The 25,537-nt window shown below is 40.4% G+C and overlaps 1 protein-coding gene across 3 annotated transcripts in view; it reads left to right on the forward strand.

Annotated features, from left to right (window-relative positions):
* MSRA (methionine sulfoxide reductase A) overlaps nt 1-25,537 on the forward strand; it is a 237,953-nt gene that overhangs the window by 17,656 nt on the left and 194,760 nt on the right. The window contains exon 1 of one of the 3 annotated variants that reach the window (XM_048296827.1): nt 1,195-2,724. The exons of the other annotated variants lie outside the window; for them this stretch is intronic. The gene's annotated coding sequence lies outside the window, so the exon portion shown is untranslated. Of the gene's footprint in view, nt 1-1,194; nt 2,725-25,537 lie in introns of those variants that run through there. 3 annotated transcript variants of the gene reach the window in all.

Consider the following 25,537-nt stretch of genomic DNA (forward strand, 5'->3'; position numbering starts at 1 on the left):
ATATTTTGAGGCAAAAATCTGATTTTAAAGTTAACAGTGTTTCTTCTGGAGTTGGGAGGCTGCTGGGAGAAACGTGGATGGGACTGTTACAGTCACTGGAAACAAGACAAGGGGAGCATTGGGTGGATGTCTAAGGTCTGAAGGACAGAGAAATAACCTGTTTTTTAAAAAAAATCATCAGATAAGGTCTTCCAACCTCTGGCAGAACGTAACCTTTAGAAACAGAGAGGGACTTCCTTGGATATTGGGAAAAAGTTCTTCCCTGTGAGGGTGGGGAGGCTCTGGTGCAGGTTTCCCAGAGAAGCTGTGGCTGCCCCTGGATCCCTGGAAGTGTCCAAGGCCAGGTTGGACGGGGTTTGGAGCAACCTGGGATAGTGGAAGGTGTCCCTGCCATGGCAAGGGGCTGGAACAGGGTGGTCTTTAAGGTCCCTTCCAACCCAAACCATTCTATGATCCTGTGAACTTCTGAGACTCTCTATTGAATAAACTTACAAAATTAAACACTTTGGGAAGTTTTTTTCCCTCGGAATATTCTAGTTAGCTCATTAATGTAATGCATGTATTTTAAAAAGTTGGCATTTTGCCTTGGCAAATAGCTTGAAGATAAAAGAAAGTTTATTCCTGTAATTTTCCTCACATGAGTTCTTGTCATTTAGAATATCTTGAATGAAGTTCCAAATATAATTTTCCATCCTTAAAGTCTTGCAGCACATCAGAAAATTTCCCACCAGAGTTGACCATTAATGCTGAGCCATTTCTGCTCTGAGTGCCACAAGAACTTGAGCTGCTGAACTAACAGATGACATCATTGGATCTACGGATGTGGGGAGATTTTTTGTGTAGGAGCTGGGATCCGATTCCTTATTAAATTTCAGCTGATTTTTAATAATGGTGGAATTGAGAAGAGCTGGTGGTTTTCAAGCTGGAGTTCAGATAAAGTTAAAATGTGCATGACTTCCGAGTGTGATCTTAATTCAGATATATACATCTCCTGCTCCTGGCATCTTCCCATGATTCTGGGGAGGAGAGAATGAAAACACATTATTTTAAGGAGTATTTGGTGCTTATTAAAATTACACATACACCCGCCTTCCAAAGAGTCTTGATTTACTGCAGGTTGTTCATGTGTTGCATGCGGACATTTTTTAGTGAGCAGATTTCTTATCCCTGCGAGAACAGGGAATGGCTTCCAGTGCTCCACGATTCCGGGAGCACAAACGTTACATCCATTGTAAAAGGTAGGGAACCATGAAATCTATAAAGCTGATTTGGCAGGAGCAGCGGCTGTTGGTGCCAAGATTTGGTTACTGACCCACAGTTTCCTGTTTGGAAATCTATTAATTGATTCGCAAAGAGCATCTTTTTGGAAAACAAGGATTCAGACAGGCTGGCACAGGCTGGAGCTCCGCCAAGACTGCTCGGGAAGGTTGCCATGCTGGGAGCGAGCGAGCGAGAGAGCGAGAGAGCGAGCGAGGCGAGGGAAGAAAAAAAGGCAAGACTTGGCACGGCTCAGTCAAATCAGCTTCTTTTGTCTGCTGTCTCGGCTTGAGCTTCGCGAAAGAAAACCGTCCTGGGGTACAGAAAAACTCACAACTTTTTTTTTTGGTTTTCAAACTTCCGTCGCTTTTTAAGTCTCTTGGGCTCTTGGGAAGTGGTGGTGACATTAAATGACGTCCAGTTAGCAGTGAGCAGAGAAATAAAAGCCTTTAATGAAGCCTCCACAATGTCAGTTTGTACATATGGGAAATACGATATTTGGTGATTTTTTTTTTTTTCCCCTATGTCTGATTAAACTGTAAGGGAGCCGAGTAACTTGGAAGAATACAGAGGGAATGTGTAAATAAAAGGGAGAATTTTCATTTTTTGCAGCAAAACAAAAACTTTTCATCGACACAAACATGCTTTAAAACCAAACCTGACCTCCTTTGGAATACGTTCGGAACGGGAATTCCAGCGTTTCTCTCTACAGAAACGAACTTTTAATGGAACCTCCTTAAAGATTTCATCTGACCCAGCAGCGAAGTAAGAGTAGAGAGAAAGTTGTGACACCTCAATAGAAAAGTGAGTATGTTCTTAAAGACACAACGTTTGTTTCTGCTGCTTGGTGCTGTCCTGGCTCCACGTCCTAGCCTTTAGGGACAAACCTGAAGACCAGCAGGACACGCCGAAGACACCCAGGCTATGCCTGAAGGGCAAAATCAGAGTGTGGTTATTCTGCTCCTGCTCTCAAACATTCCCTTCAGTGCATCTTCCTAGAGAGCATCTGAAATCGCTGAATTTTCTACTTTTAGAAGCAACAAGAGATGGAAAAATATCGGCTGCTGCCAAGTGAGGAATGTTTGAAGATGACACAGTTGATGGCACTGGATATGGAAACTTCAGTTTGTAGTTACAGGACCTGTTTGCTGCAAACAGTGAAAAAAATCTGCTCTTTTCTCAGGAATTAAAAGAAAATGGATTAAAAAAATCACTGATGGCTGAAGCATGGACGCCTTACGATTTCAATAAAAATTAAGCACCTGAAAGTCCATTGTTTTCTCCAAAGGTGCCTGGATTTTAAGGGAGACAGGTACCTGCTTTCTGATTTCCTGGGAGCAAATATGATCACACTGCCTATTAGGCCTGGATGTGCTGGGATTATCCTCCTGCTGCTGTGACAATCAGCATTATTATTTCAGGGAGTAACTGTAAACCGTAGATTTTTACGGATCGGCTTCGCTTGGAGTAAGTATTACCCTATCCTTAAAAACTGGATTGTTCAGCCTGTGAGATGTGCAATTCCTGGCATGCTGCACAAGTACATTTCCCTAATTCTTCCCTGCTGAAGGGAAGAAACAACATTAATGGAAAGGTTTTTAATAGGAATGTGCTTGTGTTTTAACTGTGCATCGTGGCATTTGGATTATGAGACTGCTAAAATTAACTGGTCTTTTTGATGATGTCAAAAACTTGGGTTACTTAATATTACATTAAATTGGTTTCTTAGCAAGATCTGTCTGATTTTTACTACATCAGTGAGCCTTTTGAAAGGTGCTGTAGTTAAATAGTGGGTAAGATGCTGTTGTGATTAATATTTAGTTCACTGAAACCTTTTAATAGGGTTTGTTAGGGAGTTTTGAAGAAAAATTTCTGTTATCACACAGCAACCCTGTCTTTCTAAATCCTTGAAAAACATCCTCAACAGCCCCGTGTGGGAATAGGTATCCTGTGGGGGATTTCAGATGGATCCTGGGTGGAAGGGGAGTGTTTGGAGGAGTTGAGTTCTGCTCTCTGTGTGGTTCTTGTCTGTTGTTGCTGTGCAGGCATTACCATGGGATGTGCTCAGGGACACGGGCATGTGCTGGGCTGAGTTTGCATCACAACAGTGTCCTAAGTTTGTTTGTCCGTGGGGAATTCTGGAAGGAATTCCCTTTATTTCTCAGAAATCGTGTGCAGTCGGAAAGCATCTGCTGTTTTCTTTAATCACAACATTCCTAACCAAATCTTTACTGGGTGCCCCTATTAAAATTCAGAAAACAACAGAAAACATTTATTGTGCTGCCTCTAAGGAAAATATTAAAATGACCATTACATTTCTAAGTGCTACATTAAAATAACCATATTTCTCTCTTGAGTACCTACATAATTTCATAAATTTGGGTTTTAAACACGATCAACATGTGGGTGCTTGCGGCGCATTTATAAAGAGAAATATTTGTACAAATATTTCAACATCTGTGGACACTGAAATTATTTTGAAGCAGTTCCTACAATGTTGGAAACACTGTTTATCTCTGAAATATCTCGTCAGTACATTTTGGTTTCCTAAATGAAATACACACCACTGCACATTTCTTTTGGCCTACATAATAAAATATTTTTTCTTTCTGCTAAACTCTTTGATTTTAAAAGTTCATCTAAGTGCTGATTTTTTGGAAAATATCCCAACTTGGCAAGTTAAAAATGAAGCTGGAATCGCAAGGCTTAAATGGTTGGAATCTGAACATTGGTTGGATTGCATGCAAATGGAATTTGTGGTGTAATTTCACATGGTTTATTGTATTTATATATATTCTTTACCAACTGGAGTCTACTGGATACTTTAATCTGATTATTCATTGCCACCATTCATCTATGATCCTTAATTATTGGTTAGGTTTAATAACTTCATAAATGAACAATTTGTGTTTAATTCTTAATGAATCATTAATACCTATTTTAGATTGGATTGTACAGTTCCTTAATGTGGGCATATTTCAGTGTGGAGGTGAGGGTTGGTGGCTGGGGTTTAATTTGATTTTTCTTACTGAACCACAGATAATATTTCACATTAGAACATCATGTTTGATACTGTGATGGGCCAATGTCTGATTTCACTTGTGGCGATTAATAGGAGATTAACCAATGTTTACTCTGCTGTTTTAATTAGTATCAAAGTAGTTTGAGATCAAAATGGACCTGGAATGGGCTTCGTTTGTGCCTTTTATATTGGTATATTAAAGCATTTTAAAAATGAACGCTTACTCTGAACCCCTGTGGTTATTGGACAAGGAAGAGACGAGCAATTCTCAGTGTGACTGTCGATTCTCCCTAAATATGGCTGTAGGAGAAGAATATAAATGTTAAAATGCAGTTTATGGAGGTTTTGGGTGTTATTTTGCATTCCTGTAGCCATGGGAGATTATCTTGATATTCTGCTTATGGTAGAACTCCATGTGCTGCCATTGCTGAGGTGTCCTCAGTGTCTATAACAATACTTTTAATTTTTTTTTTTTTTACGTTATATTTGGTATATATTTTAAGGCCCTTTCCATTTACCATTTACTATTTACCATAACTCCAGAATAATTGCTTATTTTGTAGTCCACCATTCCACGGTGTTTTCTCTTGGCACAGTGGGATTGACTTGGGTGGAATTCCACTCCTTTATTCCATATAGGCCACAGTCCTCTTCCTTGCCACAGAAATTTTGAGCAAAATCTATATAATTTTGTCCACTGTACCTCTTAAAATAGCATTTAAGTGAGTTGAGTAACTTTTGTAGTCATTGTGGAGGAATAAACACCTTTAGGAGGTGATTAGGGAGGCTGTCCCATCAGTCCTGTGAGTCACTCTCTTTATTGACCATAAAAAAATGGAAAATAGAAGCAAAAATTGTAAGAATATAAAAATATTAATTTATAGTATTTTAAAGTTATATTGTCTGCTATATTCTCATTTATTTATAGATAAAACACAGTTGTTTAGGATCTGACTGAGTCTGACAATTTTGTTACAAAAATTGTTGTAGAAATAATAGAAGCTTGTACTCTTGATAATTATGGACATCCATGTTTTTCCTGTTTTTTTTCTATAATTAAGTTATGCCCAGTGTACATCTGTTCCTCTGAGTCACTACAGCAGTTCTTCCATATTTATTGGATGCTATGGAATTGCAAATGTTTTAAGGGATAAATTGTAGTTCATGCAAAAAATTCCCGTTATTGTCTCTCCTTTACATTTGTTTAATCACCTATTTTTTGTAAGTTTGCCACGATCAAGCAGTGTCTTGGTGTCATCATTTCTGCTGTTTGCTGCTGACCTCTTCAGCCTGTGTCAAATTCTGGTTTGTCTGAAGCTGCAACCTCTGTACTATGAAATATTGGGGTTTTAAAACAGGAAATACACAATGTTTGCAGCACTGTTTTCTCTGTGTGCTCTTATCTTGTTAATCAACAGATCAATAGGAGAGAAGTCAGGGAATATCCAATCCCTGAGTTTGAGCAGGGACACCTTCCACCATCCCAGGTTGCTCCAAGCCCTGTCCAGCGTGGCCTTGGACACTTCCAGGGATGGGACATCCACCACCTCCCTGGGCAGCTGGTCCATGACTGATGTTTCAGACACTTCCAGATCCATATTTTAGGAATTAATCAGATCCCAAGAAAAGTGTCTCCCTCATATGGGCACAACACTTTTACTGAATGCCAACGGAAACTGGAAGATCTGAAGAAAGGTTTGGTTCGAGTTCACTAAACTGCAATGAAAAGATCTTCCATATAAATTATTACTAAAAAATAAGAGAAGAAGCATGAAAAAAACCATTGTTTTCTCTCTGCTAAATTACATTAAAGTGGAATATTTCTTTGACCATTGTGTTGGATTATGCACTTAAGAATTCCTGCTTTTTTCCTGACACATAACAAGGGTTTAACCCTTGTTCTCCAACTTCAAACTTTGGATTTCAGCACTGAGAGTTTTCCATTGTATTGGTTTTCCATGCAAACCTTTGTCCGTCCCTTTTACACCTCAGCACAGCATCAAGTGTGCAGTGTAAGAGTAGATACAGTGTAGAAGGGCTTTACCCCGTGAAAGACTTCTGTGTGGGTTTTGTTTTAGAAGCTCCACAGCTGTGTTTTTTCCAGTCCTACAGATAGGAATAGGAATCAGGTCTAGTTTGCGTGTTCATCTAATGCACAGCAAGTGAAAACTAAGAACTCTACAGACAGTACAGTGTTAAGATGATTCAAATTTTTGTTTTCCACAGACAGTGATTTTGGTAGTAAAAATTCCACCCCAGATTAAAGCAAGTACAGAGACTGTGGAGAGGACAGACTGAGGGAAAGTGGGTAGGTTCAGGAGGAGCATACTCAGAAAAATCTCAGTTTGTTTTGACCTGTATTGACATAAATGGTTGGAGTTGAACATGGTAGGATGGGAGGTTTCACACTGAATTGTAGGTGGTATCTGCTGATAAAATCTTCTCCAGGAAATTTGTATTCTCCTCTTTTTTTAGGCAGTTTTCCCATTTCTGAGACCAGCCTGGTGTTTGCCAGTGAATTTCTGTTATAATCTATTCTCAGTTGGAGAGAGTTGCATTGCTCTGTCCTTAGTAGTGAATTGTTTGTTCATTGTCCATCTTCTTTCTAATCTCCGCAGGTGGGAAGGCAGGAAGGACTTCAAGGGAACAAAAAGAGGATCTGTTCTTTACTAGTAACTGTTTAAGGCATATTGCTTTCATTGACAGGATGGAATCATGGAATGAAGGAATGGTTTGGGTTAAAAGGGACCTTAAAGCTCATCTGGTTCCACCCCTTGCCGTGGGCAGGGACACCTTCGCCTATCTCTGGTTGCTGCAAGCCCCATCTCCAGCCTGGCCTTGGACACTTCCAGGGATGGAGCAGCCACAGCTTCTCTGGGCAACCTGTACCAGGGCCTCCCCACCCTCATAGGGAACAATTCCTTCCCCGTATATAATCTAAATCCACTCTCTTTTGGTTTAAAGCCATTCCTCCTTGTCCTAATGGCTTTATTATCTACCTTTTATACGGCTTTTGTTTATATCTACAGCTTTCTATTTGTATTTCATGAATCTTTCCATTACTTGTGCACAGTTGTGATGCATTTCAAGGGCTTGAGATGTTTTGTTCTGCTGCCTTTACACTTCTGGCTCTACTTTTTTGTTTTTGTGCACCCAGTGTAAAAACTTCATATAAATGAGTTTATGTAATGTCTGCTGTATTGATTTTTTTTTTTAAAGCTATGATTAAACTGGTAAACTCATAGTGTTGGTGTAATTTTGCATTTAAGATACATTCTGCTGTTGCAATAAACCCTGTCGTCCCAGTATAATGCTTTTCCTTTCATATGGATTCACGCCGTAGAACATAATTCCTTCTCTTTGGTAGAAATTAATCCGAAAAGGAACTGTTAAAAGCCAATATATTTGTAGTGAATGAAGCAGTCTTAGCAGAGAGAACAATGTGCTTCCTGCAATACTGCCTCACTGTCTCCTTTTGAAAATTGCTCTGGTGCAGGAGACTGTTGTGGCACTTATTTTTATCGTTGGGAAACATTATTCTTGTTATTTAATTCAGCTGCTGACATAATGAGTGCTTCGGCTGTAATGAATATTTGATGTGTTTATGCTAATGTAAAGGCCCAGCTATTGCCAGTTCTCTCCAACCTTTCTAACTTTTTAGACAACAATTTTAAGAGTGATGCACTTGGCCGAATGTGTCTTGATGAAAAGGGAGAATATTTTTACGGACACTCAATTAACAACTTGTAAAATTAATTTTCATGTGATCTTGTCTATTAATCCGTAAGATTTTAACCTGGAGTAGTCTCTTTAGACTCTCATGAGAGAATTGGGCCAGGATCAGGATCTGCAGTGTGGGTATGTGGGACTCATTACTCCTGTTTTCCCTCAGAGTCAGCAGCCAGAGCTGGGCACTTTCAGGCAGATTTGGCCGTTACCTAATTCCAAGCTATTGGAGCCTCAGGTGGAATAGTTCCCGGTAAAACACAGTATCTTCTAAATAATTTGTTCCTAAAAGCAGCATAATAAAGACACAGACATGTTTGAGAGGGTCAAGAAGTGGGGATAAAGATGCTCCAAGGGCTGGAGCCCCTCTGCTCTGGAGCCAGGCTGGGAGAGCTGGGGGTGTTCACCTGGAGAGGAGAAGGATCCAGGGAGACCTCAGAGCCCCTTCCAGGGCCTAAAGGGGCTCCAGGAGAGCTGGACAGGGACTTGGGACAAGGCATGGAGGGACAGGACACAGGGAATGGCTTCCCAGTGCCAGAGGGCAGGGATAGATGGGATATTGGGAAGGAATTGTTGGCTATGAGGGTGGAGAGGCCCTGGCCCAGGGTGCCCAGAGAAGCTGTGGCTGCCCCTGGATCCCTGGAAGTGTCCAAGGCCAGGTTGGATAGGACTTGGAGCAACCTGGGATAGTGGAGGTGTCCCTGCCCATAGCAGGGGTGGGACTTTAAGGTCTCTCCTGACCCAAACCATTCTAGGATTTTTTCAAATCCTGCACCCACCTGTGACAACCAACAGCATCTCTGGATTTTATGACCTTGTAGTGCCACAAAGTTGACAATATTCTGAGTGCTCTTTGTGAACTTTCAGGGTGTTTCTTTACTCTAATTTTTATTTTAAAAAAGGGAAGTGTTTCCTGTGCTCTGTTGTCTTTTTTTTTTTACATGAAACTTGCATGTCCCTTGCATGACAGATGTCTTCACAATTGTCATTATCGCAGACACTCTCAGTGCTCCCAACTGCAGACGTCACCTTTGAGCTGTCTGTGAGATGTGGAGAATTTTGCCTGTGGTATTTACTCTCAGCTGTTCTATCCTGTGGGATCAGGTACAATCCCACTGTCAGGAATTATGCTTGATATTACTGGAAAACATTCCTGACTATGTCTCGTAATGAAAGGGCACAGCCCTGTGCCCTGGAGTGGCCAGGCTTGGATTTGCTTTGTTGTTTCCTTTATATGGAGCTCATTGAAACAAATCTTTTGGTATTCAGCAGCCAAAGGTAGTTTGAAAATGAAAAAAAAAAAAAAAAAAAAAAAAAAATTAAGATAATCAGATAGTGAGAAAATGCAAAAAATGACAGAAATAGGAAGAACAAAACCAAGTAAAGAAAGGGGGGGATGAGAAAAATGCTTTTAGGCGAAGTCTTGTCAAGAAGTGACTCCAGACAAGTTTTCATGGTCACTTTTCTTTTGCTATTAGGAACAGAAATCTGTTGGTTACACAAAGTTCTACTCTGCAGCATCGATTTCCCTTGCCCTCTGTGATTTGTAGTAAAAGATCTACCTCCTGTGCTGGCAGGGAAAGAGAGTTTTATCTTTGTCCCGTGTTCCTGGGGTATGAGGGAACAGAGCCAATGAAATTAATTTAATTTTGGACAGCATATTAAGAGTCAGCAATCCTACTGTATTACTGCTGCATGTCAGTTAAAGTTATTTGCACGCTTTACTTGGATTTTTTTTTAGCATATTTGGATTTTTCTTTATGTTCCAGAAAATATATTTTTCCCTTTGCTTTGGAAAAACTGCAAGATTTTTATATGCATTTTTTTTATGATTAGCTTACTGGTGTGTTTTAATGATTTTTCACATAGAAGATTTTATTTAAAGATGAGAGGGGTGTGTATGTATCTATACAAATGTATATGTATATGTATATGTGGTGAAAGTCAGACTTTTTGCTCGTGCTTCTTTGAGGTAATTAAACCATTTACTTTTTTTCATTATAATCAGGTATCATAAAGTTTGTTTAAAGAATTTTTTGTTTTTCTGGTGTTCAACTCAGTTTGTACACCTGCTTCAGTTTGAGTTTCTGAGTGACATTTTGACCAAAAAATCTGTAATTATTTTCTAGCAAACCATTCTAACTTCATTTGTAATAGTTAAAAATAGTTAAAAATAAACCAAAGAAATGTGTAAAGTCCTTGTCTGCTCACCCTGTAGTGAAGCATTTCCTTAAAAGCCTGTCGTGGGAGTTGGAGTTTCTTATGTTGCCTCACATTCACTGTTTTTCGTTTACAAGCCATTTTTATGCATAAAAATTTATAGATTTGGGTAGGAAATGCAGTTACGGGTTTTAAAATGTGCCTTTGAGCTTCAGGCTGGCTTTTGTTTAATGCTGCAGTGAGGGACACACTGACCCTTCACTCACCTTTCTGAGGGACTTGTGAAAAGAAAATTTGTCGTTTGCATGTCTCAAGATGAGACCAGGAGCCTTGTGTAGCCCAAAAGTCAAAATACCCAATGGAAAACTTGGAGTGCACTTCCTCTGATCCTGAAACCACTGATGGACTGAAAGGCAGGACCTCCACTGGTCTTTCTACTGCCTTGAAGGGCACTTGCACAATTTCCTTCATTTGGGATTTCTGCTGAAGCACCTGAGTTTTCTCCTGCCACTTTCTGTCCAGATGGGGTATTTTGTATTCCTGGATTGGGATTCAAATCTCAAAAGTTCTTGTCCTTAAGGATCCTCTAGAGATGGCAGCAGCATGGAAAGTTCCTTCCTGTTACTGGGAAGCTGTGAGGCTTTGGCTGTGAAGCTGACTTAGATATTATGGAGAAATTCTTCTTTGTGAGGGTGGGGAGGGTGCCCAGAGAAGCTGTGGCTGCCCCATCCCTGGAAGTGTCCAAGGCCAGGCTGGCTGGGGCTTGCAGCAACCTGGGATAGTGGAAGGTGTCCCTGCCCATGGCAGGGGGTGGGATGGGCTTTGAGGTCCCTTCCACCCCAAACCATTCCATGATTCCAGGATGCTCCACCCCAAAGAGAGCCCCTACAGATACCGCAATTACAGAAGGGGAACCAAAAACTTTCAACCCTGTCAATGTAGTTGTTTCCCACCTTCTTCCCACCCTGCAGCTCAGGGTTCAGCAAATAAACCCCACTTGCTGTATTTAAAAAATTCCAGATCTGGCTTCTCATTGAGCAAATAAATGACACAAAAAGGGTTTTTTCCTCACTCCTGTGGGTGCTCAGAAAAGTACTAAAAACTTCTTGTCAGAGTTGCAGAGCTAAAGATCCACCTGAAAATAATGCTTTGTGTGGATCACCTGCAGATTCCTTATGCCAGGCTGTGATTCCTAGTTTGGGAATCACAGTTTGGGAGCAGTTAGAGTAATATCCTTTTCCAGTAACTCAGTGTAATGTGCAATGACTTTAATATTGATGAAAAGGCTCCCTTAGATTATCCTTTAAATAGTTTTATTCATAACCTATGAATACTGCTTAGCAGTTTCAGACAAAATTGACTTTATATAAAATTGAAGAGCCTGGAGAAAATGTTCTGTATTGTTAACTCTGTTTTTGCTGAGCCAAAATTTGCACCTCACAGGTTTTACTGAGATTGGACTGGACTGGTGCGACTTGAACCGTTGCTATCTCCACACAGCTTCTGTCTGAGTTACATGAAACTTGCACTTTTTAAAATTTGTTTTGTTTGACAGTAAGTGGAATTAAAACCTTCTTCCCTTCCAGCCTGGGAAGTGTCACCTTTATCTGAAAATTTTTTTGATTAAGCAGTTCCAGATTCCACAGTCCCAGTGCCTTTAACCAGTTTCAGTGTTCATCAAGATGATTAAGTTTCAGTGGTCATCAAGATGATTACAGATATTTTGTGTAGTTCAAACATTGTGAAACCAAGCTATAATCTTTCCATTGGTGAGAGCTGCTATTCCAAAAAGACATTCCTGAAGCAGTTGGAACCCTGTGAGTTCCATGCCTTAGGTAGCAGGAACAGGCTTCCAGGGCTTCCCAGATTTAATTTCTGCACTGTGACAAAATATTTGATGCACATATGTTGAAAGTGGCTTTCACAGCCTGTATTTGGGCTTTGATTTTATTGGAAGGTGTGTGAGACTGCTCCTTTGCAAAATCAGGCTCCTCTAATTATGTAGGTAAAATATTTAAAAATGTTAGATTTTGCCTATGAATCATTTCTCTCCCATTATTAGACGTGACATTTCCATTTAATTTCCCAGTGGGATTCCATTTAATGTTTTCAAAACAACATCAGTTGAAATCATACTTGTTTTGGTTGTTTGCCTTTACAAAGAAATTTTTATGAGAAGAATTGCAAAGTTTTTTAAATGGAAGAAAGAAGAGTTTTTAGAGAGGAAATATTTATAAAACTTCCACCTGTTATTTTCTTTCAAATTCAATACCTTGAATAGATGTCAGACTCTTGAGGCAGCTGTGACATGTCTAAATATTCTCAGAAACAAAGGATTTGGGAGTCTGCTGAATTTTCTTGTTTTGATCCTGTTCTCATTCAGTGAATTGTGCATATTTAGTGCTGTGAATGGAGCTGGTGCTTTGCTTTTAATTCACATGTGAAGAATTTAGTCCATCCTCGGAGTATTCAGAGCATCTTACCAGGAAGCATTTTTTTTTAGCAGGTTTATTGAATTTTTTGTTACATTACTGCTCTGATGGGACATACACAGGCTGTTCTGGAGATGTCTGGTCTAAATAAAAGTGATTTTTGACCCTGAGCGCACGTGGCACAGCCTGTGGTTGTCACACAGGTCAAGGCAGGGTTCAGCCAAGGGAACAACACTCTGTGTTCTCCAATATCCTATTTTCTTGGATAGGACAAAGGCTAATTGTGTCTTGAAGTTTTATCAGCCATCACTAATAAGATTCCACGAGATATTTGAGTCTCTGCCTTGTTTTGGGGTTGGTGTATCAAATATAATGTGAAACTGAAATGTTGCAAAATTTGTAAATAAAGAAAAATTCTTCTGCTTTTGGGAGAGCGTGAAAGGGAGGGAACAAGCAGAGGGGGGAACAACGTGTGTGAAGAATAAGAGAGACATAAAATCTTAGTATGCTGCTTATTAATAGGATTTATTGCTGCTATTTGTAATAACCCTGATTGAAAGCATTTATTTTATGTTGTGTGGTTGATATTTCCCAGGAAATCAGAAGAAAACATTAAATGTGTTACCTTCTACCCCACATCTCCTTCCCTTTCCCTTATCTTTTTTACTTGGGAGGTTTTAAACTTTTATGGGGGGAAAACCATTTTAAAAAGGGCATGTAGCACCAAGGTAATAATCACAGAGCTGTGCTGCTTTATGGGGCAATAATCCAGTTGCCTTGTTTGAGAAAGCTACTTGGCCTTCATTCTCCAAGGCTTTTCCTTAGGGAATGGGGCTGGATTATTGCCTTGTAAAACAGTGCTGCATCCCTCTTGTTGATTAATTTTAAATCTCTGCTTGTGGAGTACTTTCTGTCTTACAGGATTCCCATTCCTTTCCTTCATGGCTTTGTCCTGCTTTCCAAGAATTCACAAATAAAAGCTGAGTTTTTCTCGATTTGTGGCACTCGAACGTTAATCTCTGTCCTGGGAGTTCCTGTATGGGCATGTTACACATTTATTTACTCCAAAGAAAGGGGAGGCACAGTTTACCCATCTTTAGATCACATATCCACTTCTTTTCTGCAGCCACTGGGATGTGTAAACCTGCAGTAAATAAATGTTAGCAAGGAACTCGAGTGGTACCACCCATATGAATTTCCTGAATTGCCTTAGGTTAGAGCTGGGGATGTGGGCTGATACTTCATGGTGATACTGTCACTGTTAGCACTAAGATTGGTATTGAGCCCCTAAGTGTTGTTGATTGATCTTTTTGGGCTCTTCCATAAAATTTTTAAGTCTTTTTCCACTTCTTGAGTCTTTCTGGGAATGGGAAGGAGCAGTCCAGAAATATCTGAAATAGCAAGAAGCCAGACACAGCTGTGCTCTTGTGGTTGCTGGCAGGACATTTTCCAGACTCCAGGTGATCTGGCAGGACAGTCAGGTTGGAAGTATTGCCAAGCAGGGTTCCAAATTGATAGACCCTGTCCAAATTAGAAGATTATGGGATTTGTAACATCACCTGTAATTTGTGTGCTGAAGAGGAGCGTGAATAATGTTCTGATGTCTTTTTCAAGGGGTGTTTGCGCAGTGTACAGTGAGGGAATGAGTATTTTTGGATGTCACATTTATGATTTGTGCTTGGCAAAGTGGCCATTACCATTCCTGATTTATTTATGTATCAGCCTCCGTACAATGGTTGCTGTGCTTGAAAATAATTTGGAAGCTGTTGTGTGTGACCAGCAGCTTCCTGAGTCGTGTTTGATACGGAGGATTTATCACACCTCCAGCTCTGTGATTATCAGCAGTGATTATCAATTGTTTTCTTGATGAACAGCAAAACCATGACAGGGAAAGGTGTGATTGCATTAAGGAAAAGATTCTTCATAGTCAGAGTGTGAATCACCATCCTTGGAGGATTTGAAAACTCGACTGGAGATGACCCTCAGCAGTTGGATTGAACATTGGATTTGTTCTGCTGGGAGCAGGGGTTTGGGCTCCACACCTCACTGGTGCTTCCACGCTACATCCTTCAGTGACTGAAAGCAGGAGGTGATGCTGTGGATTCCAGTGTGCTTCAGACAGCTTTTTCGGGTTCTCACTGCTTGTGGGAGCCATCTTCTCATCCTCCTGCTTTAGTAGTTCATGAACTGCACAGCCAGGCAGAGAAACTTCTGGATAAGTTGGAGAATTCATCCTTGGGGTCTGGGTACTGCACAATGCTCTGCTCCCTCAGTTTTTGGGGCACCACCAGATGTTGGTGGAGTAGCTTTGTGTAGGCAGCTGCTCTCAATCCACACATCACCAGTAAGGTGAAAATAGAGTGGGGAATATTTACAAGCTTTTTGAATACTTGACAGAAAGGAGCTCAGCCCATGCTTGGTTGCCCCATCCCAGGATCACACCTGGAATACATTTCTGTGTCTAAAATAGGCTGCATTGTTGTAGTAAATGAAATAGTTTACTGGTCTGGACTCAGCCTGACCACTATTAAACTCCTTTAGCTGACAGAACACTATGGGAACACTCAAAACATCTTTTGGGGAAGTTCCTGGTCCGTACTGACACTACCTGGGTAGGTAAATACACAGCCAGTCTGCAAGACTCTCTTGGATCACAGAATCATGGAATGGCCTCAGCTGGAAGAGACTTTAAAGCTCATCTCGTTCCAACCCCCCTGCCATGGGCAGGGACATCTTTCACTACACCAGCTTGGATCTAATGTTTAAATTTCCTTAAATTAGATTTTTTTCTCCCTTTTCTTTCCTCCTCAGCTCCATGATTTCTTGTTGGTTTGTCTCTGCTTCTGTTCCTGACAGCTCAGTGACCTCACACACTAAGATCACACTGTTTTTTTGACACTCCATATGCAAGAACCTCTTGTGCTTGCCTGAATTACAAGGAGGTTATTAACTCTTAGTGGGGTCACGCCTCTTTCTCACCCAATAAGGCAGAGCACAGGTTTCACAGTGACATTCTGTGCCCTGCTTTTTGTGGCTTTTATAAATACAGGCAGTAAAAAATGTGTGTTATAGACACATAAACGAGAGATTACTGTGCCCTGCTATTGATTTTTGTTTGAGACCAGACACTGATGATTCACCACCTGATGGTGACAGTGAATTTTGGGTGCCTGATCCTCAGTGTTGTTTTTGAGGGATTCGTGATACTTCTAGAAATTCTTGATGTTTGGATGCTTCGCAGAGTCTGTCGTTCTCTGTGCGAAATGGTAACAGGTGTGATCGCCCAAGAAATGAGAATTTTTCTGTCCTTTGGTCTAAGAGATCGGTGCTGATGACTCCTCATTTTTACAAAGCTCTTTGATTCTTGAATATTAGAGAATCAGAGAATGGTTCAGGTTGCAAAAGACTTTTAAGATCATCAGCTCTTAACTCAGCACTGCCAAGCCACCACTGAACCATGTTGAAGCACAGAATAAAGGTAAATATTTCTCATTTACCCATGTAGAACAGTTTAACGCTAATAATATCAAAAGGGTTTTTATGAACTGTGCATACTTATGAAGAGTGTTGTATTATTTACAATTATTTACAGTTATTTAATAATTTGTACTGTGCATTTTTATTTTTACTGTGTGTAAATTTGGGATAGAATGGATAAGCATTTAACTATCAAAGAAATTATTTACTAATGAGTGAAATTAGGAGTAAATGCACAGGTAGGAGGATGAGTTTTGGGAAACAGCAGGAGGAGGTTACTGTGTACTTAAGGGGCTGAATTGCTGGTTTTGGTTACAGCAAATCTCTGAAAAGGTTTATAATGAAGAGCCAATTTAAATTTAGAAAAGAGGAGTCCTCATGTGCCATCACCTGGCTTGGGACACGCAGGTTAATAAATATTTCCCTCTACGTAGCCTCAAGAGAGGCATCCTCTAAAAATGAAACACATTTCTGCACCCCCACCCCCTAATTTCTTATCATTTTGTGCAAATGAAGTCAGAGCAGGAGGGGGTTTTAACTTCACTTAGAGCAATAATTGGTAGGATATATGATGCAAAGAAATTGGCTCAAATTTTCCCTTAATGTACCTCGGCTTTAATCCTCCTGCTGCCCTTCTGAACGGTAGTTATTGTGCTGGCACTGGAGGTAGCTTTGAAGAGCCAGAGCTGCCTGTGGCAGTTGAGACAAAATCAGAAGAAAATTTAAATGATTAATTAGTGTAATCTAGTGTCTGTTTTACCAAAGGCTTTTGGGGACTTATTTAGCTCGATTAATGAGAGAAATTCCAGCGGCAGGTTTGGAGAATGGGTTTTTGAAGAGTGGAAATGACACAGCTGCTGGAGGGGAAGTGATCAGGCACCTCTTTATATTAAACCACCCACTGAATTAGGACTAAGGAAAAATATTCTCTAAAAGCTTTTATTTTTCAATTATTTACTGTTTAGTGTTTGTAAAAATCAACCTGGTACAGAATTGCTTTAAAGCTATAAAGGACAACAGGACATAAATCTCAACTATAGTTATGAGTTATAAGTGTCCACATTCCTGAAAGGGATGGGGCAAATTCATGGAAGAACCACTGGGGGATATGGAATGCAGGTGGAAAATATTCTAGGAAGTTCCTCTTCTCTTGGAGGGAGAGCCAGGATCTGAACTGACTTTTAGTTCAACCTGGTCTATTCTGTGTTTTAGGATTTGGAAATACCTGCAATCACATGAGGAAGGTAAAAGAAGTAAAAATCAGTTGGGATATTTAAAATCTAGAAGTATTTTTATCCACTTAAAAGTGTTGTTATCCTGCTTAAATTTGAAAACAAACAATGATGGACTAAAGTATCATTATTTCGTACTGTTACAGACAGTAACAGTACAGGTGGGATTCTTGGAGTTTTCTAGTTCAGTTCCTTGCTCTGAGCAAGGCAGTCTTCAAAGTTTGGGCCTTGCTTATTGACTTCTGAAAATCTCCAAGGTTTTAATCCCATTTTTAGGCACTTTGTTTTTGCATGTAACAAATTCCATTGTGAAGAATATTTTCCTTTTGTGGAGCTGGAATTTTTCTTGCTGTTGATATTTTTGTTTCAAAAATACACAACTAAATGTTTTAATATTTCTGAAGCATTTGCAGGATTTTTTAAAAATAATTTTTAAAAAATGAAAACTAAAAAGTGAAGGTTTGCACTGTGTTGGGTAATCATAGAGGAGTGTAGGTTGGGAGAGTCGTCTGGAGATCTGTGGAGGTGAAGGTGCCCACCTATCTAAATACAGATGGCCCTCTATCAAAGATGTTTTATTTGTGGAAAGTAAAAGTAGATAATTTTTTTTCCCTGATCTATCTCTATTAAGAGAGATTTCAGTGGCCAGAACATCAATGACAAAATGAAAAAATAATGAAAAAGTATTTTGCAGTATAGGAAAAAAGGGCTTTGCTTTCACCTGGCTCTATGGGGTAAGGCTAAGAATGTTAATTTAAAAGATGTCCTAATCATTATTTATCTTTCAAGAGCAGAGAAAACAATATTACCAAAAGTCTGGCTGGCAGTCAGGAGGCCAATTTGACTGTGACAGAATAAAGAATTGGAGGCAGAATTATAGAATCACAATCATTCAGATTGGAAAAGAGCTCCAAGACCATCGAATCCAACCTGTGATCGATCCCCACCTTGTCACTGAGTGCCACCTCCAGTCATTCCTTGGACACCTCCAGGGATGGGGACTCCAGACCTCTGTGGGCAGCCCCTTCCAATGCCTTACCACCCTTTCCATGAGGAAATTCCTCCTGATGTCCTGAGATAAAGTGATAAAGGGGTAAGAAAGCTGGAAAATGGGCTAAGAATGAATCCCCAGGCAATCTGAATGGAGGAGTTGGAGAAGGGAAGGAAGGAGGATGACTTGCAGAATTCAGGTGAGGAATGAGATCGTGGGGCTTTCAGGGGAGCTGTGTCATGCCCGGGAAAAGCGGGATGGAGACACGGAATTTTAAAGGGACACATTTTAAGGTCATGAGACACTGAGGAAAGCCACCAAAACAAGCTGAACTGTCCCCTCATCACCACTGACTACACCATGAGCAGACAGTTCCCCTTGGTGGGGTTCCCAGTACCCCCAGTATCCCCAGAAGGACCCTCAGATTCCTCCTGTGCTGCAAACAGAACTGATCCCCCAACAATCTGTGTGTCCATGAGCAGCAAGGTGTCAGTTTATCTCTTTCATGAGTACCTTCCCCAAATTACGCCATGTGATGTTCCCACATTTTTAATATCAAGAGGTTTCACTAAATGTGAAAAGTATCTTTTTTAAAGCTTGCATAAAACCCTGCAGTTGAATACAAAGCAGCTGCTTCCAGGCACCATAAACCAGCCCCAAAGCACCAAGGACGTTCATTATTCAGCCCAGGAACACTCATGCTCCTCATGCTCACAAATTCAAGCACAAATGGCATCCCTCTGGTTTTTGTTTTAGTGAAGGCTCTGCTAACTACAGATCTATTTCTTTATTAACTCCACACACATCTGGATTTGTCCTGGTTGCCAAGCCAGCCCACGTTGTTCCTTGCATTTTAAAGGCACACAATACCTTGATATTGATTATTATTGTGATATAGAAGTGACAGGTTAAAATGTCTTTAAATAGCTGCACCTTATCCGCAAGTGTCAAAAGGTTTTTTCATCCCTTTTTGTAACTTTCTGTTTAAAATGACTCTTGGTCTGTGTCAGGTGGTACCTGCCAGGACAGCAGAGGATGAGATGTGGTACTAAAAAATAGACACTGGTTTGTATCTGTCAGTGATAATTCTGTTATTGCAGCCTGCAAGAAAGATGGAGAGAGACTTTGGACAAGGGCCTGGAGGGACAGAACAAGGGGGAATGGCTTCAAATTGATAGAGGGCAGGGATAGATGGGATTTTGGGAAAGAATTCCTGTCTGTGAGGGTGGGGAGGCCCTGGCACAGGGTGCCCAGAGAAGCTGTGGCTGCCCCTGGATCCCTGGAAGTGTCCAAGGCCAGGTTGGACAGGGCTTGGAGCAACCTGGGCTAGTGGGAGATGTCCCTGCCCAGGGCAGGGAGTGGCACTGGATGATTTTTAAGGTCCGTTCCATGCCAAACCTTTCTGTGACTCTGTATCACACATCTTTAGTAGTTCCCAAACCTTCAAGACATCGAGCTAATGTGTTAGAATTTTTCTGAGTTAAGAGATTTTTATTTCTCATCATTTTAAAGGTACAGGTTGTTTTGATCATTCTTTAATAAAGGTAAATTTAATATAATGTCTATAATTATTGATAATTTGGAATTGTAGTGTCCTAGAAAATGAAATCAATTTAATAGAAAAGGTGGTATATGGATAAATCCACTTCTGCCTACCTATGTATTCATTTCATGCTCTTACTAATTGGGGAAACTTCAGCCATATTTTTTTAAAAAGGTCTTCACTCCTCTTTATTTGCTGAATACTTTTAAGTATTTTAATACTTTTTAAGTGGGATTGTTGGGGTGTCCTGTGCAAGGCCAGGGGTTGGACTCGATGATCCTGGTGGGTCCCTTCCAACTCAGGAGTTTCTGTGATTCACTTTGTACCAGATTAAAAGAAAGGTTCTAAATGTCCTTTTATACCAGTGGGTTATTAAGTCCCTGAATTCCTGATTTCTGCTCACTGCCCAAATGGGTCTTGAGATTAATTTGATTAATTTCATGACCTTATTAGGATTTTAGGTTTGGCTTAATCTGCCTCCTGTTTTCACTCTGTTTTACAGCACAACCCCTGCATAGTGGATGCTTGTAAGCATTAATATTAACTCTAGTTTAAACCTGCATTTAAAAGCAAACTGTATTTTAAACAAAGCAGAAGCAGCACATATGAAGACATCACCTTTGCATTTGACACCTGTCGTTACTGCAAGCTTTTGGAGATATTAAAAAGTTATTGTTGATAAACTCGAACGCTGGAAACATCCTCTTGATGTTTCAGCTTTGTACCATTTCATGCCATGCTTGGCTTAAGGGACTTTTTTTGCCCATTTTGCATATTTTTTTAAAAACAAAGTCACATCAACCCAGTTGTCGATTCAGAGGAGAATTTTTTTAATTAATGGAAAGCATTTTGTTCATTTACATTTTACACACTGATTTTCTCTGTCCCAGTAAAACTGCCAGTTTCTAATGATGGTTTAGATGAGGGGACCAATAACACTGTCAAAATGGGAACTACCTCTCTGAGAATCTGTTCCTGCTGCAGATCTGGGCAGTTCAGAAGTCGTTCTGCACTTTGCAAGACGCTGTCTTGAACCACGAGAGACATATCAAAGAACTCTCTCCTTCTCACAGGGGTATTTGCTTAATCATCTTTGCTGGAACAACTTCCTTTGGAATGCTAATGAATCCTCAACTCCGGGAGGTTCTTTGTACAAAGTTGCTCTACATGAGGTTTAACGCTGTGAAAAGCACACACAAGGAAATTTAACCCCGAAAACAGGGGCCAGCCCCGTTCTTGCTGCTCCCTGACATGCAGGACATGAAGAGGCGATTGACTGAAATAAATGTTGTGGGGGTGAAGAGGGACAGGTTCAGTTGTAACCTTGCTCTGCTGGGTGTAGGCAAACCCCTGGGATGATGCCCTTGTAGGTCCACATTAATTACTCAGTAATTATCCAAGGAGAGAAATAAATAATTTTTGAGAGAAGATATTAGAAGGGAAGTTGTATAGCTGTAGTTTGCATTGAAAAAAATAAGCTTTTCTGTAAGCTCTCCTCTTTTGCCAACTTTCCCGACTTCTAGGAATTCTCCTTTTTAATGTGTCAGCTTGGAGTATCAGGGAATCGTGGAATGGTTTACGTTGGATGAGACCTCAAAGCCCATCCCATTCCATCCTTGCCATGGACAGGGACACCTTCCACTAGCCCAGATTGCTCCAAGCCCCATCCAGCCTGGCCTTGGACACTTCCAGGGATCCAGGGGCACCCACAGCTTCTCTGGGCACCCTGTGCCAGGGCCTCCCCACCCTCACAGGGAAGGATTTCCTTCTCACATCTCATTTAAACCTCTCCTCTTTCAGTTTAAAGCAGTAAATAAGTACCAGCCAAAAATAAGATTCCCTGAAAATTCGGAGAGCATTTCCAAAAATTGGAAACATCAGGTTCTGGACTGGCTTTCCCAAGGCAGTAATGAGGCAAATCATATAAATGTTGTATAAATTAGAGGACCGGGGTATTGCTGGGAGTGTGGGATTGACTCAGTGACCCAGCTGGTCCCTTCCTAATAGAATAACAATTAAACAGTAACTGAGAATATAAATAATTTCCAATGTGAATTGTGTTTATCTGAATATCTGACTTTTTTTAAAAAAAGTGATTTGACTCTTCAGCCTTTATGAATTGCACAACTGGGGACTGAAGATAAAATTTTAACTCATTGAGGAAAATATGCTTCCATTCTTTGGTAGTCTTGAGATGTGCTATTTTTCCATTTGATAGTTGCAGAAAAATACCTTGGCGAATAAAAGTATTTTTATTAAATTCCTGCAATCATATCTTCCTTTTTACATTTGGCAAGGATTAATATTACTCCATCATTTAGTCATAAAAGAACAGGTCCTTGTAATGAACTGTGGCAGGGGAGAGGTGAAGGAGAGCTTTGATAGACAGATCTGATATAAAGACACAGAAGATAACACACAATCCATGGTCCTCATATCTTGATCTTTTATATATGTTCAGCTGCAGGAAAAATTGAGGGAAAAAAGCTTTTTATTAAAAGAAAAAAGCACTAAGACAGTTTGATTGCAGAAAACTGACTTGAATTACTGCTGTGGAGGAGGAGAGAATGTGTGTGACCACCTGACCCTCTTTTCCTCTTTGTGGGGGAATAGGAACCTTCTCTCACTGGCCACTGGAGCCTAATAGAGGAATCATTTTGCTGAGATGTCTTCAAGACTGTTAATTTATCCTGCTGAAAACTGGGAAGACTTTGGAGAAGACAAAGGAGAGAAGACTTCTCCCTGGAAGTGTCCAAGGCCAGGTTGGGATGGGGCTTGGAGCATCCTGGTCTATGGAAGATGTTCCGTGCCCATGGCAGAGGGTGGGAACGAGGTGATGTTTAAGGTCCCTTCCAACCCACACCATTCCTTGATTCTATGACATTAAATATCCAGGCCATTTTGGTTGTATTTCTCTCTTATTTCTTCTTCATCTCCTTCTGCCCAAGGGGGGAAAAAGAAATACTCCCAGCTTGTAGCTCTGTGTTAGAACCACACACAATGTCTGTGATTGTGCCACATATCTGTCCCAGGAACTTGTCATCCAGCTGAGCAGCCTCAGGGAAATTTGAAGGAAGGATGGCAAAAATGGAGGGAAATAGAGCAGTGAGGGCTCCCAGTCATGGAGAGGCAGAGAAGTTCAGTTCCTCTGCTCCAGGGGCCCTTGTCACACGGATCAGCGTGTCCTCGTGGTGTCTAAGTTTGGTCTGAAACTCCATTTGCTTCTCCAGAAGCAAAAAAAGTGTCAAATGACATTTGGAGAGGAGCTGTGATCAGTGAGAAAGTAGAGGGAACAAAGTTTGCAAGTAAATAGGAAACCCATCCCTGGAAGTGTTCCAGGCCAGGTCGGACAGAGCTTGGAGCAACCTGGGGTAGTGGAAGGAGTCCCTGCCCATGGCAGGGGGTGGAAGTGGATGAGATTTAAGGTCCCTTCCCACCCAAACCATGCTGTATTTCTGTGACTCTCTGAGGTGTGAAGCCAAGCCAGGCTTTCCATGTGAAGCTCACACCAGTGACAATGAACTGTCATTCAGGGCATTGTCCTTTCTTTGCCCCGTCCTTCATCATGACTCTCCAGAATTCACATTTTACCCTCATACTCACTGTAAAAAAATTGTCAAAAATCTGAAGGTGGAAGTTCAAATCCTCTCCACCTGACCAATCCAATATTGTACTTCCAAGGAAATATTTTCTCCTTAAACACTGTCCCCATTTTTTCTCTCTTAGCACAGCTTTTACATTTTAATTTGAAGTGTCACCCTGGAGCCAAAGAACGCCTGGTTTTGAAGAGACCAAGTTTCTACTTGCTTGTGACTTTAATCTCCCTAAGACTACAAAAAGAATGATTTCAACTTGATACTCTTTGTTTCTTTTGTTTAAAGATGTGTTTAATTCTTCTTCAAAAACTTCTTTTCAATGAGATATTATCATTAAAATAACTGTATTAAACAGCATCATGAATAATTCATTATGCAATTTGGAAAAAAATGGCCATGCAAAACTCCAATAATTAGTTTTATGTGATAGGAAAAGCATTATTTTCATATTTAGACAGGAAGTGAATATTTATTTAGATACAGCATTCATGGTGTACTAAATTATGGCAGAAACTACTGTTTGTAATTTAAAAAAATGACAACTTAATTTGAAAACCTGGCCTAAGATGTAGACTCATACCTTGCAAGCTACCTGATAAAATTGATTACTTTGTGTATTTGTGCATTTGCTGTTAAATGGGTGGTTTTCAAATGTGATTGCGCACTGAAAATTAGACTTGAGCCCATGACGTTGCCTTTTAAGATTTTTTTTGCATTTATTTGTGAGATTTGCAGTAGTAATATCTGCAATTTTATGAGAACACAATGACAATTGTCATTAATTCCCTCCAACCTTAGAGATAATGTTAAGGAAGTTGTGGGATAGTTGGCTGGAGTCATGGCACACCTTTCAATATATGAATTTCCTGGACCTGGGATTGGAAGCTGCCTAATTCCTGTTGTTCAGTGCTATCTTAGACCTTCCCTAAGGAGTCTGTCTAGCAGTTTTGAGTAAAAATCTCTATTTTATTCTCTTGCTAACATTTTGAAAAACCTTCTCCCTTTCTCAGACAGAGTAAAGCTCTGTGTGCTGAGTGACTGCCCTGAACCCTGCATTTCACAGAATCCTGAATTTCTATCAAATCAAAATGAGTGGCATTTTTTTTTCAATTTAATTGATCACCACAAAGAAAGCAAATAAGAAAAAACCAGTTTGATTTCTTGAAGTTGTGACTGGCAAGGCTTCCAGGCTTGTGCAGGAAGAGGGGCATGGATATTTTCCCATTCCCTGTTGTCCTCAGTCCTTGTGCTGCTGGGTGTTTTTCCAGGTCCTAGTAAGATAAAATGTGGTATCACTTGAATTTCAGCTATTGAGCATTTTCCACATGATCCAATTAGATTGTGGAGCCCAAGCTTTGCATCCTGTGCTCTGAAAAGCTTTGGCAACTTTCTTTGATCTTGGTAGTCCGTGGGAACATTTTCATAAAACAGCTTGAATAATAAATAGAATACAGTTATTTATTGATTTATCACAAATACAGTGGTTTTAATGAAGCAGCTGGAATATCTTCCTGCTTTTGTACATTAAATTATGGAAGTTTAATTGTGCTGGGTAGTTCTTGTAAGCTGTAAAACCTGGAGGGTTGGGAGGTGACCTGGGACCTGCAGCACTGGCTGAGCAATTCCTTGGGTGCCATCAGTTGTAGCTGCAAAGGGTTTACACAATATTAGATACAGGCAGGTGCTGGGTTAAAATGAAGCACAGAATAAATTCCTGGTCACAAAACAGGGCTGAGATCCTGCCAGAAATAAATCTAATGCCGTAATTGAGTCACTATCAGGATGGGGACACCCAGCAGGATTGCTGGGATGCATGTGGACAGGAATAATTCTGGCATTTCCACAATTCTGAGCACCCGATCTTGTGATTTTAACGTGACTTGAATTAATTATTTTCATAGAGCAATGCTGTGAATAAAGGGCTTCTTGAAATGCTGTCGGTGACTCAGAGCAGCCAACAGAATTTTTATTCATGTCAGAAAATCACGGAATCATTTAGTTTGGAAAAGCCCTTTCAGACCATTGAGTTCAACTGTTCTCCCAGCGCTGCCAAGTCCACCACTGCCCCATGTCCCATAGTGCCAAATCCACATGGCTCTTA

This window comes from Corvus hawaiiensis, chromosome 3, assembly GCF_020740725.1.
Source record: "Corvus hawaiiensis isolate bCorHaw1 chromosome 3, bCorHaw1.pri.cur, whole genome shotgun sequence".
NCBI classification, from domain to species: domain Eukaryota; kingdom Metazoa; phylum Chordata; class Aves; order Passeriformes; family Corvidae; genus Corvus; species Corvus hawaiiensis.